Raw genomic sequence first — 25,212 nt, 5'->3', positions numbered from 1 at the left:
TGTTATTTAATTTATTATACTGAATGTCCCATCATTATTGTCTTTTACAGATGAATTTTATTTAAAAGTATTTTCTATGGCGTCACGTACATAACAACGTTACGGGTATTAGAAAAATCAACAGAAGTGAAGCAATATGTTTTATTTCAAATAATAGATTCTGAGCCAAAACGAAGAACTTAAGCATGGTCTTTGATGTAAATTCAATTCATTGTCCTTTAATTTATCAATTTTTGATTGGTCAGGACGAGAGGGTGACATTCAAAAAAATTGTCACCCGCTCAGCCATGTGATAGAGTAAATTAACACCCTCGTTTTAGCCAATCAAAATATGGCATTTTAACGTGAAGTATAATAAATCTTGATATATTCTGATTATTTCAATTTTTTGTACACATGTACTATACATATGATTATTTAAGTGTGGTTTTTTAAAAACAATTTCTCCATACTTAAATTCCTACCACTACTTCTCAGGTTTGGACATTTAAATTTTTGGAGAACCACAGTTTGGCTTATCTTTTATTTAATTCTAGATCATCACTAGTCATGATTAGTATTGCCTTGTATGAATTTGAATTTTGCATTAAAATAAACTGTGGTTAGTTTGCCCAAATCTGACTTTGTTTTTATACATCATAATGTTTACTTTCTACACTGCTTTATATTCCACTCGGCCACTGTATCCTACATGGAGGCAGAGAAGAAGCAGTGTTGTGTCCATGTGCCAATTGTGGAGGGTACAGGGTGGGTTTACTGGATCTTCATATATTTAGAGATTAATGAGTATAATCTCGCAGAGTTACACTGTGTGTTAGATGTTTAAAGCCTGACCGTCGAAGAAGGTTGTACGTCTTTGATGACTTTGCATATATGGATATGAACCATTTAATAATTGTAGTGTGCCATCTCATAGCTCTCTTGTCCGAATTTAAATACTTTATTTGCTGTTCCCATAGGAGTTTTTTTCAGGTGATCCGTCTGGAAATACACAATCGATCTCGCATTCCTCTGTAATCTGTAGTAAAGATTTGTTAATCCTCTCAGAAATTTATTCATCTTCCACATCGAGTCTGCCATACACCCTACTTTCAACAATTTCTCTTTAATTTATATTTTTCCTGGTACATAGTGGTATACTTGTGTCTTGTTTGTTCTGTTGTAAGACAAGATTTGTTTGTTCTTGGGTGAGACTGTTCTGTTCTGAAACACATTCAAGCTTACGTGTCTTGTTCACTGCTTGTTATTGTCTTTTGTATAATGTACAGCCACCACACATATCTCCACGAGACAACAACAGTGATCATCTACTATGACGAACGGTTGGAAGTGTGTAAAAATTTGTTTCCTCATATGCGGTAACCGACTGACCATCTCTGGATAGAATATAGCTGGCGTTTCTTTACTCTTTGCACTACACAGATCGCTTAAGTCTATATTTCCTTTGCAAACATTTAGATGTGATAAATCATTAAATACCCTTTCTGCTGTCTTATTATTCAGTGTCTCGTCAATTTCTTCAAAAGATTTGAAATATAAGTTATTTAAATCGTTAATGTAGATTTGCCAGTTGAACTTATTTTATTTATGTAAAGGCGGTGGCTAAATTTGTCTGTCGAGGGCGACACTTTAAACACGAAGAAGTCGTAATCTGAGTCGCAGTAGGAAAACCCAAAATCTACAGCAGATTTTAAAATGTTGGTACTACTACATGAAGCATTGGGACTAATGATGAGGGTATTAACATTAGAATCACATATTGTACATTTTAAGCTATGATTCTTAAATTCAAAGACTGTAATTGAAATATTTTCGTTCTTTCTGGCGTTAAAATACCTGCTCCACTTCGATAGTTCAATTCTACATGCTGCACTATTATTGTGGATACAAAGATTGTTGATAATTTGCAAAGTCCATTGTTTTAGCGATATTTTACCGACACTGCTTTGAAGGAACTATTGAGGAGCTGACTGCTTGGCAATAACTACCAAGTATCATTTTCGGTGTATCTGGGAAGTTCATTCGGGATAATACCAGTTGAGAAGTAATTCCTAGGATTCAACCACATCAGCTGGTGCTCGAAACTGATTCAACTTTCTAATCCCGTTCGCATGCTGTACATTAAACCACCCATGGACTCTTCCAGTGATTGCCACTTAAGTGAGTCGTTTGAGGAACATACCGTTGTCTGTGCTGATGTGGACCGTAAATGACAAATGTTTTGAAATTCTTTTAGATGCCAAATCAAAGAGAATAGTGTCGAACAGTAACTATCTATCATATCGTATTGGATTATGTTTCCAGAGAGGAAAAGACATATCTTATTCTTTGGACCGTTTATTTTGCGTATTTCACGAACTCTGAAACATTAATTGTGGTTACAGGAATAAAGAACTTTTATAATGTGGATTTAAGTATGAACTTTTATGCAACTGTATGTGTAGTATGAGACCTCGTTTATTCCGACATTACTACATGGACTACTTTTCACAGACTGTGCGTTATTTCTTGCAGTTTTTGTTATCCTGGTCTAGATCTACTGAGATGGGGCCATTGTTGTGCTGAACACCAATATATAGTACTGAACCAGTCCATGTTTTATATGTACCTTATCACGAATCGATGACGTAATACGCATAATGTTACATTATGACTCTTCACTTTTAACCACATGTATTGATGGTATATTCACACTATTGATTGCATTGATTGTTTATATTATTACTGTATTATTTTTTGTGTATAATTGCTGTGTCACCTGAATAAATCCTGTTGGGTTTTCATATATTGTTCAGAATAATTGCAGCCGGGCACACAATTTTGAAGCATAGTTTGGTGAAATAAGCGAGTGTCGATTCTGGTTACTAATGTAAACATGTGCAACGTAATGCGATTCAAGCGTCTAATTGATTAAAACATTGCCGACAACCACTTATGGAACACCAGCGATGTCTACAGGAAGAAATATTACGAATGATCCCTATTTTAATTCGTTTCACAAAGTTGGTTTGTTAAGAATATCTTATATGACTATGAGAAGATAAAGAAATGTGAAGAACCGTACAATTTCATGTATAATTACCCCTGATTGAGTTTAGTTAATCATAATACCTAATTCAAATGATTAAATACAACTGTGACAGTAAATGTCTAGAATTCAATATCGTTTCTGTTGTGTTTTTAATTTTAACAATCCGTGTATGTGAAATACTAAATAGTAGGGCCAATTTAACCTGTATCTTTTTCATTCATAGGGTCAAAATCTATAATTTGTTAAATCCTGCTGAAAATTGAATATAAGAGGGTTTATATCATAACTTAAAATATTATTTCACAATTTTACATATCAAATCAATGCAGTGCGACATGTTGATACAAAATTTCAAATTCTACACATTACAATTTTGTATCAAAAGACATCGCTTACCAAAACGAATTGTATAATTATTGAGACTACATTTGCCTTGGTTCGCTTAAAATTATTACAGATCTGGTGTGCAATGACGTCATGTGACTTCTTTATGCTATAAAATAACGTTATGATCTGTACTTAAACGTCAATTATTTCTTCGTCATCATCATCATCTTCTTTTTCATCTGTTCCCTCTCCGTCATTTCCTTCATTAAGTGAAGATATCAAATCTGTGTATGTCCTTTAAGACAAGAGGTAAGACTGTAGTCTTTTGAAAGCCGCAATTTATAAAAAAACAAATAAATTAAAACTATACATTATAATACATTTCTCTGAAAGTCAAACTTCTGATTTGTTTTACCCAAATATGTTCAAAAAAAAGGAGAAAACTATAACATAATATACACATTAAAACCATTATTGATTATAGTCTTATAAAGTTTCAAAAAGATAAAAATACCTTATTGCAGATGAGAAACAACAGGCCTCTCAAAATGAAACTCATCCTCCAAGACTGCGGAGTGAACTATGCCAAAATCTTGAAGAGAGCCACTGGAGTCCCATGTGATTATTTTCTTGCTTATGCCGGCAACAGTCACTTCAAAATTGATAGACGAATTTGGTTTCGAACCAACAAAGTTCACTACTTTCTGTAAAATAAAATCAATTGTAATCAAACAATTTAGCCAAAAGAGTATTTTCCAATATATTTCGTTACATTTGTCGACAGTCAAAATATTCGATTCGCCCCTGTGAATAATTACAAATGAAAGAAAGAAAAACGAATTGAACAATGTCCGTAATGTCTTGTTTTGGTATATGTGAATTCCGCCAACTCATATTCCATTAAGTAAATATAGATGTGTTATAAAATTGAGAATGGAAATGGGGAAAATGTCAAAGAGACAACAACCCGACCGAAGAGCAGACATCAGCCTTCATGTTTTTTGCAGATTTTATTTACATCTTCTTAGGTTAAGAGGCAGCATCCGTTTTATTAAAAGCACACTGTTAGGTTTTGTTTCATCTTCAACTTTCTTTTTGTAGGCTAAAGGTTAAATTTTGTTCAGAATTTTTTACGATTTTTTGCGGTTGGCTTTACCGACTTTTTCTTCTGTCAACGATATTTTGGACAAATTATCCGATATACTTACTATTGCTGCTCCATCTGCTTTAAGTTTCCGAATGAATATCTTCCCTATGTCAAGCATAGATAAATGTAAACATGAAGCCTTCTTTAGTCAAATAATATCATGTTAAAATAAAAACAGCATAAAACATTAATTTTAATCCAAAATATTAACGAAAATTTAACTTCATTATAACAGAGAAACATAAACGGCACATGCAGTCTTGAAAACGTATGTTCTGGAAATCATTATTCAATATAAGAGCCACAAACGCATTAGAGCGGCAACTCGGAGACTTCAAAATTAGATACTAAAAAGAGTTTTGCCAAGGGAAACATTGTGATCAATGATCACAACACTTATACAAAAATTCGGACCAGAAAATGAGGAAAAGTATGTCATCTTATTTTGTCGATATATGACATATGCCAAACATCATTTTCAAATATTTGGTCCCCAAGGGTGACTGGGGAATAGAAGTATGGTCACCATTGGTCTTCCTCCGACCGGCAGTAAAACCCTTGCTAAAGTGGGGCGTCCGTTTGGCTTTGCGGGATGTACAAATTTGCAGCCACGTCCGGTCAGAATGGGGACGTTAAATCCGATGCCTCGTGTAAAGAGAGTGCCACGCTCTTTGCACGTTAAGAACCCTTGCAACAACTCTTTGAGGGGTCCGTAGGTGACCTGTTGCAAGGCTACATTTCTGTCCCTATCCAATATACCCTCATTTCCCGTGGCAGTCTAAATTTCTCCGACCTTAATCCCGGACGCCCCTATTACAGAACCTACCTATTGTATTTATTGTTAATTTGTTCTCGTCCTGAATATGCATGAAATATTTGCCACTGGACGTTAAGCAACCAACAATCAATCAATCAATCAAATATTTGGTGAAATGTAAAAATAAGAAGATAAGTCGATGTTTAATGCCTTCACAAAATTTGTTCTTCCAGAGTGGTTTGGGGCATTTCTCAGGACTTCGGCAACTTCATATTCAATGTCCTTTATCTTAAACCGGTCTTTGGTGGCTCTTCTAATTGATCCTGCAACTAAGTCCATGAAAAATATTCGATACAAGTAACAACGAAATATATATATTGTCACTATACGTATTCAAAACATTTCAGATAAAACAAATTTCTGCATTTTGGTATTTATAAAATTTATTTCGTTCAGGATAAAAGTAACAATATATACACATATCAAATACGGGTAATAAGTATGGAATGGGTAACAGAATTTAAGTCTTAAGATGTCCAATTAATCGAATCTAATAGTATTTACTTCGAAATAATATTCATCTAAGATGTGAATCATTTCTCAGGGTTCCAATTAAAAAGAAAACTACTCAATTTCTTATTTATTTATTAGCAACATTTTGAGAAAAAATCAGTGAAAAATCTACTAAATTACCATATGAAGTTAAAAGAATATTAACCCCCAAGGGTGACTGGGGAATAGAAGTATGGTCACCATTGGTCTTCCTCCGACCGGCAGTAAAACACTTGCCAATGTGAGGCGTCCGTTTGGCTGTGCAGGATATATAAATTTGCAGACACGTCAGGTCAGAATGGGGACGTTAAATCCGTGTAAAGAGACTGACACGCTCTTTGCACGTTAAGAACCCTTGCAACAACTCTTTGAGGGGTCCGTAGGTGACCTGTTGCAAGGCTAAATTTCTGTCCCTATCCAATATACCCTCATTTTCTTTGGCAGTCTAAATTTCCCCGACCTTAATCTATGACGCCTCTATTACAGTTTTTGGTGGGGTTCGTGTTGCTTAGTCTTTAGTTTTCTATGTTGTGTCATCTGTACTAATATTTGTCTGTTTGTCTTTTTATTTTTTTGCCATGGCGTTGTCAGTTTGTTTTCGATCTTTGAGTTTGACTGTCCCTCTGGTATCTTTCGTCCCTCTTTTACAGAACCTACCAATTGTATTTATTGTTAATTTGTTCTCGTCCTGAATATGCATGAAAAATTTGTCACTGGAAGTTAAGCAACCAACAATCAATCAATCAATCAATAAAAGAATATTGACTATAAAGACTGGAACATTACTTGTTCTGTAAATGCATGGTCAACATCTGGTTCTTTATTTTTTCCCTGAAAATGAAAGAACTTCAGATTTATCCAACAGATACTTTAAAAACACCCACTTCAAAGCTTGGTATCAGCTTTTATGTAACAATGGTAGTTATAATTTCGGAATCTTTAAAACAGGTAACCTTCACATTATGTTTTAGGTCCAACAGAGAGTCTTCAAATTCCTTCAATATTTTCAAGAACATGTAGATCACTTTTTTTCTTGAGTTGCAAGGAAGATCTCCAATGGTTCACGGAAACATTTCAGTCTTATGAATAGCATTTTGGTGGTCATGAATATTTATTCTTGTGAAAATTGATTCCTTCAAAAATTTAACATGAGACTATACTTCAACTTTTTTCTGTTCTTCATTGTACCCCCAGGACTCTGCCTAGAATATTGTACTGTAAAAAACCAAAATAAAACCATTTTAAAACAGTTTCTAACTAATGCTTTAATAAAATATAAATGTGTTAGCTGCCTTCCTACTTACCCTCCCCAAAAAAAATGTGAGGGTCATAAAGGGGTTACCGTCATGAAGAATAACTGTAAAAAAACTAGCCAAATAAAGTTTATCTTAATTTTTGGTGCGTGACGTTAAAAAAAATATATATATATATTTCATTCATAAACTGAAAACGTCTGTTTGATACAAGGTGGTAAAGTCATTCCTAGTTTTTAAATTTTAGGTCCTCCTCATCTGCACATGATGGTATACAGCATCTAAATGCAGCCTTTACAATTAACTCAATATTGCCTGGTTTCAAGAACTCATCTAATGATTTGGGGGATTTATCTAAATCCCTCAGTCTTTCTGCAAACCTGATAACAGAACTGGTGTAATACTTTCTGATCATCTCGTTTCTTTTATTCCGAAGCATCCATTGGTTTCCAAGATTTATTATTAAGCCGTCTTGCTTGGCAACAGTTCATGTCTCATCATTTTTCATGGTTGGAAATACTTCTCTTACCATTGCCTGCGAAGCACTGCTTGTCATTCTTCCACATTTAACATTTGACTGCAATATCAATGTTCCTTTTTTCCCTGATGATATGTACAAGTCGTTACATGCAGGACATTTCTTGACATGTTGTTTGACAGACCGTAAGGTAATCTAGGCTAGACTAACTTTCATGTTAAAATTGAGAATGGAAATGGGAATGTGTCAAATACACAACTTGACCAAAGAACAGAAAACAGCGCAATGCCACCAATGGGTCTTCAAAACAGTGAGAAAATACTGGCTTCAACTGTTCCCTTTAAGAAAATATGTACTAGTTTAGTGAAAATGGACTTCATACTAAACTCCGAAACATAAATGAACTAAAATTGAATAAAAAACTTGCATAGGGCAGAAACTTGGGATAGGCGCAACAAATGCGGCGGGGTTAAACATGTTTTGTGAGATCTCAACCACCCTTTACCTCTAGCCAATGAAGAATAAACAAGCACATAACAATACGCTCAGTAAAAGTCAGTTTAAAAGAACTCCGATGTCTGAATAGGTAACTGAAGCTAAGCAAAATGACAATGATACATTAATTGACAAATGACTACTAGCAGTTACTGACATGTCAGCTCCAAACCTGAATTAAACGATTTAAAGATTATGTCTTCTTCATATGAACATCAAGCACAATCCCTCCAGTTAGGGGTTTAGTATTGTACCATGATAAAATATATGAGAACAACATAACCCGTATAATGCCAACAAGTGGTTTTGGAATAAATGTGTTTATCAGTGAATAAATATTAATTCCAAAATATGCCATATTTAATGATATAAAATAGTATGGTAACTGTATCCCCTCTGAATAAGTCTGCTTAAAAGATTGTTGTTGGAGGGGTATGTGGTCCCACCACCTCGATGCTCCGTTATTGACAATCATTTGCTACTTATTTAGGCCTACCTTTTGAATTTATTGTTAACTTGTTCTTGTCCTGAACATGCATGAATAATTTGCCAAAGAACGATAAGCAGCAAACTATTAATCAATCTTTACAATTGATATATTGATACACTCATATTTGTAATACCTCTTTCTATAGGTTTCTTTGTTGTAGTTGACAAAGTTTCAGGTCGTTTTGAAAATCCAAATGACCCAACAAAGGCCATTTTACAGGCAACCAAAATATTCGACACTGGTGATTGGCCAAGAGATCGTCAGGAGTTAGCCGTGTATGCCACAGAACAATTAAGATTGATGGGTGAGCATGTTGGTCAATTCTTAGTTAACATCGGGTGTGACAGGGGTCAATTGCAACAAGAGTTGATGCAAGTAAAAGCACATCTCGGTAACAGGCTGGTTAATAACTTTATCCCAAAAATCAACTATCTGTTCCTGGTTCAAGACATACGTTTTAAAATCATTCTTCTGCTTATTGAAATCATCCTTGTACTGCCCATAAGAAGTGCTATTTGCGAAAGGGAATTTTGTGCCGTCAAACGAATAAAAAGTGACTGGCGATCTAACCTCAATACCGAGACAATGAATTGACTGTTGTTAACTTCTATTTAAGGCCCTCCACTGGAGGACTACAACGCAGAGCGAGTTGTGCATGCATGGTGGAATGGTGGACAACGAGAACGAAGGCCTCAATTTGATGACAATGCAAACGGTCAACTTGCTGAGGAACAGCTTCTTGACTTCATGATGAATGTGGTTTAAAACATTAACAATAAAAACTTGCAGTTGTACCCTACTGCTCCTAGTACTCCATTTATATGTATAGATTTGAAATGATTCATAAAACTGAATGATAGTTTGATCTAAAAATTAACTCAGTGACTAATTGTGTCAATTATCAGAATACTCCAAATGTAATTATATTTGAAAATTTATGGTTCATTAAATTGTTTCAAAGTTTAATTTATATTCTCGATTCAACTATAATTAAAAAATCAATTCATGACACATCATGCATGGCATTGACAAAGTCTCTAAGTCTTCTTGAGTTGAAATTTTGGTAAGTAGACTGCTGGGATTCTGGAAATATTATTGACTTCTCAATTCATCAATATATCCATATTCATACTCCATAATCAATTTACCCCCCGTATACATGATACCTATGTTTTATCTACATGTCATACATTACAACCACAAAAATAGCATGTAAAACTTTGGGCATGTAGATTTCACTTTCGGACAAGTAAAAGTAATAGGGCACTTGCCCAAGTTGTTGTAAAAGTTAATGTCGAACCCTGATATTCGTCTTGCCAGATATGATAATACATTCTTTGTTAAATCTGAATGCCGAGCTCAAATGAAAAGGACAGTGTTGTACAAACGTTGTTGCCATTGATGACAATGATTGATTGATTGTTTGTTGCTTAACGTTAAGTGACAAATATTTCATGCATATTCAGGACGAGAACACATTAACAATAAATGGGAGTATAGATGAGTGTCAATGTGAATGTATCCATGTGAGAGATTCAGGCCCTCGAGAGCCTTTCATGGTGAGCTTGTTCACAGTATTTTTATTTTTTAAGGTATCAAGATTTTTCAATTGTAATTAATGCATAAAAATTAAAAAAAAACTATCAACAAGAAAGCAAGAACTTCAAGGAAGGAGAGAAAAACACCTCAAACAACAAAAGTTAGTATTCTAGACATTGTATTATTTCTTAATAATTATATCAAAACTTTTTTATGGATATTTCCCCAAGGGTGACTGCGGAATAGAAATATGGTCACTACAGGTTTCTTCCGACCGGCAGTAGAACCCTTGCCAAAGTGGGGCGTCCGTTTGGCTGTGCGGGATATACAAGTACGCAGCCACGTCCGGTCAGAATGGGGACGTTAAATCCGATGCCTCGTGTAGAGAGAGTGCCACGCTGTCTGCACGTAAAGAACCCTTGCAACAACTCTTTGAGGGGTCCGTAGGTGACCTGTTGCAAGGCAAAATTTCTGTCCCTACCCAATTTACCCTCATTTTCCAGTGGTAGTCTAAATTTCCCCGATCTTCTTCCCGGACGGCCTACATTACAGGACCTACCTATTGTATTTATTGTTAATTTGTTCTCGTCCTGAATATGCATGAAATATTTGCCACTGGACGATAAGCAACCAACAATCAATCAATCATTTTATGGATATTTATTATGTATTTTAGATAAGATAGTTCATTCCCTTTAAACTTTATCACTTTTTCATATACATGTAATGTATGTATATACCAAACCTAATTCTGAGTCAAAAAGTTTCATTCGATGTTTAAACTAAGTTTCATTCAATTTTGAAACTAAGCTTCATTCAATTTTAAAACTAGCATGCACTTGACTTTAATGTAGCAATGCAATTAACCCCAGATTAATTTTCATAAAAGGCCCAAAAAGATTGACAAAGATTTCAAATCAGTAGTTTCAAAAGATTGATTGTTGGTTGCTTAACGTCCAGTGGCAAATATTTCATGCATATTCAGGACGAGAACAAATTAATAATAAATACAATAGGTAAGTTCTGTAAAGGGGGCGTCCGGGATTAAGGTCGGAGAAATATAGACTGCCACGGGAAATGAGGGTATATTGGATACGGACAGAAATTTAGCCTTGCAACAGGTCACCTACGGACCCCTCAAAGAGTTGTTGCAAGGGTTCTTAGCGTGCAAAGAGCATGGCACTCTCTTTACACGAGACATCGGATTTTACGTCACCATTCTGACCGGACGTGGCTGCAAATTTGTACATCCCATATAGCTAAACGGACGCCCCACTTTAGCAAGGGTTTTACTGCCGGTCGGAGGAAGACCAATGGTGACCATACTTCTATTCCCCAGTCACCCTTGGGGGTTAGTTTCAAAAGATGAAAATAAATTGTCAATAAACATTTTAAAAAATATCTAAAATAGGACTATTTAATTGAACTCCAAAGTCAGTATTAAACATCATATATTAATTTGATCTGTAAAAAAGAACAATAATTGAACAATACATGCAGTCGTTATTTTCCATTTAAAGTAGGTTTTATTTTGTCAAACTATTTTCCTAAAGTAATTGAAATGATATCAAAATGTAATCAATGATTATACCATATGTTTTGCTTTAATAGATTAAATTACTATAATATGTAATCGAAAATATGGACGATTACAGATTACTGTTTTTTATTCTTTTTAGCCATGGCCTGGTTAGTTTATTTTCGACTTATGTGTTTGAATGTCCCTTTGGTATCCTTTGACTCTCTTGTTTTGGTGCTAAAACAAGGTAGTGTCAATAAATTTACATGTTATTTGGTATTATGATAGAAAGTTGGAAGAACCGCTTTACATCTGGCTGCTGAGGATGGACATCTACAAGTAACAAAATGTCTAGTAGAACAAGCTGGTATCAGTCCACCAGTAAAAACACATGCGGCAAGATGTTTCATAGAAGGTAATATTTTATGGAATATTCCCTGTATTGAACTAGTTAGTAACGCATCACCAAAATGATGTACAAGATATGATTGGTCAAATTCATTTTTTTTCTTTAGGGAGCAGAAAAGAATATTTACGGTGACCTTGTAAATTTTACACTTCGTGGGGTACAGGAGAAGCTGCTTACGAACAAATGGAAAACATGACATGATATAGACGAGGACATAATGTAACATAAGGGGATGTATAAGTACCGTGCCACGTCTGGTCTGTGTTTTAGTTACATGTATTTCTGCTTTTTTAACTGATTTTTATAGATTATATTTATATAGTTATAGTCTAGTAAATTTAGTGAACAACCTGCAACTAACTGCAACACAAAGTTTTTCTCTGAAAAAAAAGTCTGTTACTATCTATGAACAACATACTAAAACTATACAAAAATATATTTTGCGGAAAATGGTGTAATTCATAAAAATGTTTTGTAGTAAAAGTAAGGTTATATGAGTTGCTTCCCCTTATTTGCCAAAGTTGAAAAAAATAAAACTATACAAAAAATGTTCTGTATTTTTTAAAACAGTTGAAATAATACAATACAATACATAATTATTTCAATTTAAAAGAATAATATTACAAATGAATCACTTTCCTGTCTCAAAATTTGTATATTTGAATAAAGATATAGACCGAGATTGTGTTCTTCTATTTTCCAATCCAAGAATCTAATTCTCCAAAATAGTGTTGGTAATTATAACCTATAAATGGAAAACTGTACTAAATTAGAGTAACCATTTTAGTCTCATTCTTACTTGGTATTTTAAAGAATTCTGCCCCTGTGTTAAAGGCACAGACATTTTATTTTTTTGTTGGGGGAGGGGTTCCAGAAACACATGTTTTGTTCTTTATAAAAAAAATGTTATAGCAAGATTCAAAGTCTTTAAGGTATTTTTTCTCCACAACTTTAGAAAGAAAACAATATATTTTTTTCATTTACCTTCTGGAACAAATATGTTAAGATTTAGAATCCAACAATGTTTCATAAAAAAATAAGAATGATGAGTGTTAAATGATTTTATGTTAAATATTTTTTCACAAATGAAAATTTCAGGCTCCTCGAAGCAAGTAGCTACTCATGTAATTTGCGATGATCTCAGTACTCACACACCATATAAATAAAGCTTTGACTGTAACAATGAATCCTTGTTTCATTCTTAAAAGAAATTGGAATATATTATAAAATATAAAAAATGTTGTTATATTTAAAACGATTTTAATTTTTATCACGTTATCTTAGTGTTGATTTTTATTTGTAAATAATCAATTTGCTTTAGTCTAGAATTTTAGTTTATTGAAAGACCTTTTGTCTGATTTTAAAAATATACCTTAAATTGTTATAATATTCGAATTAGCTCTCGCCGCGATATAGCCTTTCTGTGCTAATGCGGCGTAAAACCTCAAACTCGTAACTGAAATGTTTCAAATTATATCGATTTCTTTTAGTGTGATTTTCAGTTTAAAACCCATTGAAGCTCTGAATCGAGATAAACATGATCTTACCGCATATATATTTTACTTAAGTTAATAATAGTTACCTTCTTGTAGTCTTTCTTGTTTCTTGCTGACACCATACAGAATACCAAAGGGACTTGCTTTGTGTCTGCACCAGTGCGTCGGAAATCACGAATGGAAAACATCTGCACGAATGGCTGCCTGATTATCTTGATGGTTGCATCCATGTACCAAACTTTTGACGAAACTAGGACATCTAGTTGTCGGTCTGTAGCAAACATGATGTGGCGATTGGTACCTACTACAGCATGTTTTCTGAGGAAGTTTTCTGGTATAAAGTCGTAGTTTACCTGAAATGGGATATAAATATTCATAAAATACAACATTAAATGAAATCATTAAAGAAATAATATTATTAACATTAACATCAAATTCGGGCTGTTCGGAAGAAAAAATATTGTCGAAATAAATTTTAGAAATGAGAGTCTACATGGTCAATGTGATGATAAATCAAAAGAATACCCTAAGAGTTGTTACATCCTCATAATCATGCAACCAATACTATGTAACAATGTTAAAATTAGAATAATTTAAATGTTTTAATAAATTTCATAATACACAAAGATATTGGAAGGAAAAGGAGCTCATAGTAACAGAATCCCTGGAAATGAGGACAATAATACAATTTTAATGGAAGTAAGATGATATAAGTTAATGTGAAAACTATGGCTTTGATACTTTGAACCAAAAACAGGGACTTTTTTCAATATATCAAACAGAAGATAGAATTATCAAGACAGAGATGATGAACAGAATAATACAAGAACTCACCAGAATTGCGGACAAACAACACAACCACAAGAAAAAAAAAACCTGGAGAGTCTTCATTCTAAATATTGAAAGAAATTTATCTGTTATTTGTGGAGAAATCTGTGACAATTTTGACAATATAAAAGTATAAATTTCCGACACATTCTTATTTTTTAAAGACAAACACATAAGCGGACAAACAAATTTAAAAACTAAGGCCAAAATTGTATAAATCTGCGTTTATAGGCTTGCATTTTTTCATACAACTCCTGGCCTCGAAACTTAGTTCTTCTGAAGATTTCAGTGTAGTTAATGGTCTACACTTTGAAATTTTTTATCTGCTATCCTCTGTGATATGCCAAATTCTGAAATATTTTTTCTAAATAACTTGGATATTGTCTCAATGTCAATTAAGTTTGATTCTTCAGACTCTGAATCTGACTCCTTATTAGAATTAGGTTGTTCTTCATGGTTATTTGGTGAAATGTGACCTTCAACGGATCCCTGGTTTTCCTCCTCTTCTTCCACATCTTGTCCAAATTAGGCATGCCATCACCTGACGACTTCCAATCAAACACATTTGGGGGAATATATCTTAACCCACAATGTTCTTTTGCATCATTTTAACTGTTTGATTTGTCAGTGTCACTAAGCAAATTAAACTCATTTGAGCATTCAACATTTGTTAATACCTTCTGCTCAGACATGTTCGATTTATTTCTAAATTTAGTGTAGTGTTAAAAGGGTCCAATATTTGTTACAGACACAGAAATGTTTAAATTTAGATTTTAATCTCTCAATCTAATGAGTGCCTCTTAAATGGTGTAGCGATTCTCATTAGAAACTATAAAGGAAGCAACAACACTATATCCAATATTTGTGTTGACGCAAACCAAGAACAGAGGAAGGTCATATCTGGAGGTTTTATAAGTTGTACCCAACAAGCAAATCTCCTGGCTATAAATATTCAGAAGCCTCTTCTGCGATTCAGATTGATAAACAAAAAGAAACCCAGGAACTTCCTCAATATCATTCTTACTCTTTTCTTGTTGTATGCCATCTGATCTGCATTTTGTAAGAAAGCAAAAATAATTAAAAACTCCATTTGACCTTGCAGTTTCTCATTTACCTCAATCTAACACTTATCGTTTTCACAAAAATACAGAGTTTACCAGCATTGGGGATCCTAAATAGACAGAAAATTTGAGACATAGAAAATGGTAATGATTTCATACCTGTAGTTGTTGTTTTACTTTGTGGTCAACTTTGTCCATGTTATGTCCTTAACTGAAAAATAAAATACAACAATTTAATACACTTATAGAGGACAATGCTAGTGACATGTACGATTCTGTTCAGAGATTCTCTAAAAGACGGTTGAAATATTAAAGGATAATGGATATCAGACAGTGTCGGCTATAGCTCTGTCTTTACATATGGCAAGATAGAACTATGACACTAAAATTCTTTTTTTTAATAACTATTCTAATGTTGGATATTTCTTTCAATGAAAAGGACTATAAGATATATAGAAATATTATGATCTAGATTCATACCTGCGGTTGTTGTTTTACTTGTTTTGACTGGTTTACTATTGGTTGCCCGTTATGGAATATCCGTTTCACAGATGATATCGGATATGTTCTTTATGTCCTAACTACAATCCCGTTCCCTTTTCACAAATGTTACCTACCGAATCAGAATATTTACCGGGTTTGTAATAACATGAGCAACACGACAGATGCCACATGTGGAGCAGGATATGCTTACCCTTCCGGTGCACCTGAGATCACCCCCAGTTTGTGGTGGGATTCGTGTTGCTTAGTCTTTAGTTTTCTATGTTGTGTCTTTTGTACTATTATTTGTCTGTTAGTCTTTTTCTTTTTTAGCCATGGCGTTGTCAGCTTATTTTCGATCTACGAGTTTGAATTTCCCTCTGGGTATCGTTCGCCCCTCTTTTACCACTGTTTATAGTCTTTTTTTTTATCTTTAACTGAGAAGGTAAATAATAACCCTTACTGATAGTTTTAATTTATCAAGAGGGAGTTAAAAATATGACACTAAGATTCCTCTTCTTGATTACTATTCTAATGCTAGATATTTTTTCAATGAAAAGGAAAAGAAGATATTTAAAAATATTAAGACATAGATTCAAACCTGTAGTTTGTGTTTTTGTTATTTTTGTAGTCTTAGTTCTTTGACTTTGTGATGTCTGCCGTTGGTCTTATAATGAAAAAAAAATAAATAATATTTTTTACTGATAGTACAGGTTGACTCTAACTAACTGTTGGTGTAATAATTGTCAAATAGTCATGATATTAAAATATCTTTGATCTTTCCTTTTTTAATTATTGATTATTTATATATATATGTATATATATATATAAAGTGCCTATATATATATATATAGTATAACAACATTACATTTCTGTAAAACAGACATAAAAGTATTATTTTTTTTTCTCCTCGAAATAATTGAAAATTGAATGTTAATTTTCACCAGATGGTATAGATTGGAAATGTTAGTAATGAATCTCATACTTAGATATAATATACTACAGGTTGCATTATTCTTTTGAAAATTGATACTATGTAACCACATTGGCACACTGTAGTTTATTTTTTATTAACACATTGATCCATATTTTGTCATCACATTTTTTTTCATTGATAAATATATTATAAATGTTAAAACAATATTAAAAGCAATTTTAATTTAAAGAATGTAGACAAATCTGTAGGATTTTTACGGACTTTAAAGGGTCGAACTTTAAAAGGATTTATTTATCAAGTGAACCTGACCGGATACCATATTTTTAAGATATCCATTGAAATCCTCTTATAGGATAGACCTCGCACAGAGCGGTTCGGGTATAGGAGCGCTTCCTCTGTACAAATTCTGATTTTATGACGAGATTCAAATCTATATCACCTGAAAAAGTGATTTCCATCCGCATTCCATTCAATTACAACACCTAAAAAGTCAAAAGGGATGTTCCACAAATCCAAATCTAATCTAGATCGGACACCAAGACTTCCAACTTTTCTACCATTTTGAAAAATTATAAAATTTGCACGTGCGAGGGGTGCTCTAAATCACGGAGGAATCGACGTACATACATGCAACATGGATGGAGAGTTGTCTCATTGACACTCATACCACATCTTTTTATATCTACTAGGGCCGGGCTGCAGTGTTTGTTGCTCGTGCTATGTGGATGCAGTAGAAAGTGTCCCCGTGTCTGTGGTGTATGCCCTTTTATTTTACAATTATTGGTTGTTTGCATGTGAGAGATTCTTTCACGTTTAATAAACTTGGATGAGTTGTTTCATTGGCACTGTATATCTATATACATGCTCAAACGGAAACAAAACTGGGCATTTGTGTTTCATGTTTCTTTGTAAAGATTAACATAATTTAGAAATTAAAACTGTATTACAGACAACGAACGAGGGTGGTTTTTAACGACCTCGACTACCCAAGAGGGTCTGCACGGTCGGCCCTGGCTTGCGCCTTTTGGGCATTTAAATAATTTATTTTACCATAAGGTAATTGATATAATTGGTGCTTTCCCATAGTGTGTGTAGTTGTGGTTAAACTAAAACTAGAGGCTCTAAATAGCCTGTGTCGCCCACCTTGGTCTATGTGCATATTCAACAAAGGACACTCTCCAACATTGAAGACAAGAAAAGAATTCATAAGAAAAATCTCTGTTTGGTTGATCTTGTATTGATGATCATTTAGTCTTTTGCTCAAAACACAAAAGAGGGTAAACAAATCCTTATTTAAGGGGCTGGGCAATCACTCCTATAAAGAGTGACAGCAAAATATGACTTGTTAGTAGATCGGACTATTTCCTCTATATTGTCTTAATTGTAGATCCACAAATCAAAATTGCTATGCCTTTAAGGGATGACATTATTTTCTATGAGTTTTTTTTTAAAACAAATATTATAGTGCGTTCGAAATAAAATATTCTTACAATGATGTCTTGAGTATCTTTTCGGGGTATAATCCCTTTCCCTTCTCTTTTCTTGATTTATTTTACGTAACTTACCTTCACAAAGTAGTATGTCTCCCAGCACCTCTACCAAAGTCCTCTTTGCACACATAACTTTAAGTATATATGGGGGAATCCTGACGCGCATCGCCGGAAACTTGCACTTCAAAAAGTCGATGACAGTTTTTGACATCGTGTATGGGACACGGTACACGAGCTCTCATTATTGATAATTATAACAACAACAACAAAGAAAAAGAAAAAAAAAGCGTGTAGGCTCCATTACGGTAATTTGATCTGATTTGAGTAGCGCGGCGGCATCCCCCTACGAACTAGGGGGAAAAAGATCGAAAGCAACCACCGCCTCTGGAGTAGAATACATGCATTGTCGTAAACAACAGTGGTTGGAGCTGTAAAATAAAAAAAGAACAGAATATATAGAAATTTTTTCCACAGAAATTATTATAGCAAGGTTGAAATGAATCAATTGCCACTGAGACAATTTTTGGCAACTTAAATATTAAACAAAATTAATTCAAAGCACAAATCAATTCAGAAGCCATTACTGAAGTAACAGCATTGTATTCATTTACCTTCCCCACCGACTTGTGTTTTGATATACAAAATAGTGTCATTTCCTGACAGTTGCAAGTGTTTTTGATCCTCATTTAATACTTCCAATTTTCATATGTCATATTACTGACTTCCATACCGTTTTCGAATCTTGTCCTCAGAAGAGTAAATGGCACATTTGGCGACTCATTGTTTTCCTTTAATTGAAAACCATAGCAAAATCCTACAATTACAAGACAAAATACACATAATAACAATATACAATGATTAATTATCATTTATAAACATGTTCCAAAATAATTTCTGAATCATGAATATTTCTGAACTGGCAAGTATTTGTATAATCTCCAATACCTTTATTGGAGTAGGGTTGCATTGAGAGCTCATAAATTATTCACGCTAGTTGGACCCTCCCATTTTTATCATTAATCAAGAGTTGTCGTCTTCTTTAAATATGAGTTATTGTTTTGAAGAAGGATTCTTCACATTTTTTGTTTTTCATTTCAATTTATTGTGTTGTAATAGTTGTTTTAGGATAAACTTCATCTGTACTGACATTGATCATCTTCGCTAGCCAAGGGTTACGATCCACTTCCCTCCTCTCCACCCTTGGCAGATTAAGCCAGCATTTGTGATAACAATGTTGCGCCATCTATCGATAGATTAAAGTAACGCCCATTCCGAATACATTATTCTTGACCAATGGTAGCACTTGAACTCTTCAATTTGGATGTAAAAACACGGTCGCGTCTAGAATCTACACACTTGGTAAAGCAGGAAACGAAAATATACGTTGACATTCATGCATTTGTGCAAGAAACATACACAGGAACTTCTATAGTTGATTAAAACATTCAAATTGTCACTAAATATAGTCGTATGTTTAGGGATGTAAAGACTTGTTGCACAATAAGCACGTGGCAATTGTTTATATACACTTTCTACATTTACACGTGATCATGTTGTAGGCGCTTTTTGATTGGATGCAGCGAGCTTCGACTGCAACCAATGAAAATCATTACCTTGTGTCTCCGAAATTCAATCTCAATCCGCCAAGGGTGGAGAGGAGGGAAGTGGATCGTAACCCTTGGCTAGCGAAGATGGACATTAATATGTATAAATCTGTTTGAGATACAATTTTGAAATGTCTACTTTCAGTCTGTAGTAATATGAATGTAGTTATCAGCCTCTAAGCAAACAAGTCCTTACCATGCTTACAAAATACAGTAAATATCCCAGGCAGTAAGGTGGTGTGTCTTGTTGAATCCTATATACAGAAATCTGCCTCCTTTCGAAATTCGTCAGCCTTGTACAGTCCCCTATCTCTTGTTATTTTCAAAAGTGGAAAAAAGGCTGAAACATCATTTTTTTGGTGGAATTGGTTCAATTTCATGCAAATACTGGAATCAAAAGTTGCCTCAGATCTTTCAGATCCAGCTGTTATCATATTTTGCATATCACTTCTTAGTGGTCCACCCCCCAATGGTGACTGGGGAAAAGAAGTATGGTCACCATTGGTCTTCCTCCGACCGGCAGTAGAACCCTTGCCAAAGTGGGGCGTCCTATTGGCTGTGCGGGATGTACAAATTTGCAGCCACGTCCGGTCAGAATGGGGACGTTAAATCCGATGTATAGAGAGTGCCACGCTCTATGCACGTTAAGAACCCTTGCAACAACTCTTTGAGGGGTCTGTAGGTGACCTGTTGCAAGGCTAAATTTCTGTCCCTATCCAATATACCCTCATTACCCGTGGCAGTCTAAATTTCTCCGACCTTAATCCCTGGAAGCCCCTATTACAGAACCTACCTATTGTATTTATTGTTAACTTGTTCTCATCCTGAATATGCATGAAATATTTGCCACTGGACGTTAAGCAACCAACAATTAATCAATCAATCTTAGTGGTCCAATGTCTTTTACAATTTCATACAGGAGAGGTCAATTTTGTTGAATAAAAGCAACAGGTCTGGGTGACATCCAATGTCACCATTGAATTCCAGTAATTGATTCTCCAATTTCATCTCTGAGAGTCATACGAGGTGAGCCAAGTTGACAAAATCACGGAATGTGACTATCAGTGATGTGAAATTAATTCCAAATAAACAATTAAAAAAAACCTCTTCAAACCCCAGCACTTTTATGTAACCTTGGTAGTTGGTTAACCTACTGTTAAAATTTGACAGATAATGGTGAAGTGTAAAAGGTTGTGCTTGAGACAAAACAAGCGACTGTTTTATTTTTTTAAAACGGAATGTCACGGGGTCATATGTTTATGTTCAGTGATATATTACACTAAAGCAGAGCTGACCATTCCCTTTCTACCCCCTTTTTTCGTATTTTTTACAAAAATGCGTCCTTAATGTAGCTGCAGACGATAGAAGACATTTAATTTGTTTAAGCTGACCTACATATTAAGGCCAGTTGAACTTTAATTTGTAAAATGAGGGGATATTGAGAGGAAGACGAAAGATATATCATTGAATTGTTTTAATTTTACAATTTTTTTTTTATTTCTGTATCCATCACTGTTATATCCATTTCTGTAAAAAATATACTGCAACTGTGTTCATGACCTACAAAAAAACAAATCAAAAATGTTGATGCAAAAAACAAGTTATGTATACAATGATGAATGTATTCTATTTAAAAAATATGTTATATTTTAAGGATAACATTGCTGACATAATTACACCGTATATAAAAAGGCGGGAGTTTGAAAGGGTGGCAGTTCTATAAATTAAACTTTGATCAATTAGTATTTTTTGGCAAATTCACCTTCTTATGATGTTTCTATTCAAAATATTTCTTTACTTTTTACAGTCTTGGGCATTACTTGAACATTCCTTATGTTTAATTTCCTTTCTTAGACATATTTGTTCCATGCCATTTGATACTACCATATTTCCAAACAAATTTAAAAAGCTCATGTCTGTATTGAAGTGATACATGAAAATATTCGATGTATTATTGTAAAATCAATGACAAGATTTAACCTCAAATTTCAGCTTATAACAATGAAAAATAGGACTTAAAGCAACATTAAACAAGAATAAAGTGTATTACATATATCTAATTTTTCGGTAAATGTGTTTAGCATTACTCAAAATGTTTCCTATTATGATGTTAACATTTGAGTTATGTTTTAAACTTATGTACTGATGTTTACTAAAAATAAATGTTTTCGTTATATTTTTGTTTTAAAATACATATGAGTAATATAGACGTGTTTCATAAATACCCTTGTTTTGCCATCAATCAAATTTCTGGATTTTTTCGGATGTTCTGAAACAATTGTATAATATAAGCACTTTTATCTTGCATTCATCTAACTATTAAAAACTAACATTTGTACTTTTAAGAATGAAGTATTCTTTATTCTGCTTATATGTAGTAAGTTCGTCACTTTTGGCAAAATCTAGCCTTACATTTTAACTTGATCATATAACATCTAAGAGGACACAATTGGATTTTTTATTGGATCTCTATCAAGAGCCCTAATACAAGGTATAACAAATCTATTCATACGAGTACATAATTAAAGGCTCCTCAGTTCACACATTTTTTATATATTTTTTAAACACGACAATAATGTGTATATTTTACACTTAAAAGCTTTAGACCCCCCCCCCCCCCCCAGGGGTGACTGGGGAATAGAAGTATGGTCACTTGGTCTTCTTCCGATCGGCCGTAAAACGCTTGCCAAAGTGGGGCGTCCGTTTGGCTGTGTTGGATGTACAAGTTTGCAGCCACGTCCGGTCAGAATTGGGACGTTAAATCCGATGCCTCGTGTAAAGAGAGTGCCACGCTCTCTGTCACGTTAAGAACCCTTGCAACAACTCTTTGAGGGTCCGTAAGTGGCCTGTTGCAAGGCAAAATTTCTGTCCCTATCCAATATACCCCATTTTCCAAATTTCCACGAACTTCATCCCTATGGCCTCTATAACAAGACCTGCCTATTGTATTTAATGTTAACTTTTCACGTCCTGAACATGCATGAAATATTTGCCACTGGACGTTAAGCAACCAACAATCAATCACTCAATAAAAGCTTTTGATAAAACATAGCTGCCAACAATCTGTAAATATTGCAGTCATGGGTACAAAAACTTTTGAAAGGTGGATGGCTGCAAAAAGATGAGATGGGAAATTATGCATTAGGCATAATGATACTAAACATTGATGTGACAGAGGGATAGATATAAAACTATCCCCCCTTATAGCAAAGTTAAGAAATACAAGTAGTTTTCCCAATGTAGTAATATGATCAATTTTGATTCAGTTCAATCTGGTTAATTAGGTCTTTCCACTTTTCCGTTTTGTTCTGAATATTATTATTATTTTTTTCTTCCACCAAATTTTTTTCTTGCGCTGTATTTTTGTTTCAAAAGATGTCGCTTAGTTGTTTGTATATAATATCATACAGTCTATACGCTTTTGAAACATAAAACACCAAAACACCAAAAAGGTCACAATTTGGTTCGTAAATTGGTCATTTTCAAAAGCTTTAATGGTAAATAAATCAGTTCTTTTTATTAAAGTACATTATATTCTCCACAGTAAGCCAATTTTGAAAATTTTGTCAAAATATGATGATTTTTTGCAATTTTCAGACCAAAAAGCTTTTGGAAAACCTTGGCCGCCATCTACGATCCAAAATGTTTTGTAACCAAAAGATTCAAATTTTGATATAGAATTCATCAAAATGAAAACTTTTTGGATCGTGGATGGCGGCCAAGGTTAATTATGCCAAAAACAATTAAAGTTACGGAAACATTTACCAAAATTGATGTTAAAAACAAATTTATGTTTATATAAGGAATAATAGCTTCATAAATTTCAAAGGAAGGTGTCAAAAAAAATGTATTTTTGTCTTAATAGTATTTTCACAAGTATTTCTATGTGAAATGTGTAGTATTTTGGTCTGAATAAAAAAAAACATCAACATCTTGGGGCCAATTCTAGACCTTGAACATCCTCCTTTCATAACAATTAAGAATGAGTAAAATAACATGGCCTTGATAAAATAGATGATAGATAATTATACTATCAGGATTACAAATCTTCAATTTCATGAATGTTCTTCCCAAATACAATAGTATGTATAAAAGTAATTCGTATCACATGCAAAATAATATTATTAAAGTGGTATCACGTGAATACCCTATTTCTTAATTTTCTTAGCAGCATTTCACATTATCATACAATTGTTTACTCAATATAAGACAATCATAATCAGGATCTCAGTTCATTTTGAACTTTTTCTTTACATAGTCAAGTTAAGTATGTCTTTACTTTCAACACTGACTGGATAAAACACAACTTTGGCTTTCCCAACAGGATATCCTTGGTAATCAAGGCGGACTTCAGATCTAGAAAGAAAATAAAAAGTCAAATGACACAGAGATATTGGTTTGTCTTTCTCAAATTTTTCATAAATAAATGGAATATTTAACTTCTTGGTTCATTTTACATGAAAAAATGATAAATTGTTTACCGTTCATAAACATTATTATTATAACCTTTTTACTTATAATTAAGCAAATACCCTCAGTGGAATTTGGATGATGCAATACTATTTCATCATACTTAAGTTCAAAGTTCAATGTTTTACTATAATAAGTCCCAAATAAACTGCCCCAATCACAATTAATTAAAGTTATATGGATTTTTATTTACATAATAAAGAAATGGTTATTGAGTATTTAGTAAAAAATTTTACAACGGTTGTAAATTGATGAATATTTATTTGTCAAATTCATTTAATATTAATAATGTAGTATCCTTAAACATCAAAACTGATAGATGAAATAAGTGGCGTTGCTACTGGAAATTCAACTCTGGTGTTTTAAACAATGAGGACTATATGATAAAATAAAGAAATTAATAACCAAATATGAAGATGAATCAATTATCTGTAATGAATTGGGGATACTTATAACTATTTGAAATGCAAGTTTAGACTTGTAAAAGAATAGACACATTTAAAAAAAAGATAAACTCATATTCTAGAAATACAGCTGAACTTTCTCAACAATGAATTATATAATGCATGGTACGGATATAAATCATAAATACAAATGATGGTAAAAAAACCAATTTAACTGACTTGAAACCAAAAACATGATGATGAGTTGGACAATTGGTCACTGTCATTACTATTTGTCGCGTTCTTTAAGTCATTTTTTTGTCACCTATATGAAGCCAATTTATGAAAATTTCTGAAGTCATCCACGCCTTTTTGTTGGCGATATACTCAGTAGGTATTAATTTGACATTTTTAAAACAACGAGGATTTTACGATTTTCCCATGACTAGAATAGGAAATTTATCAT

This window comes from Mytilus californianus, unplaced genomic scaffold (assembly GCF_021869535.1).
Source record: "Mytilus californianus isolate M0D057914Y unplaced genomic scaffold, xbMytCali1.0.p SCAF_23, whole genome shotgun sequence".
Classification (NCBI taxonomy): Eukaryota; Metazoa; Mollusca; class Bivalvia; order Mytilida; family Mytilidae; genus Mytilus; species Mytilus californianus.
This window is presented reverse-complemented; position numbering follows the sequence as displayed.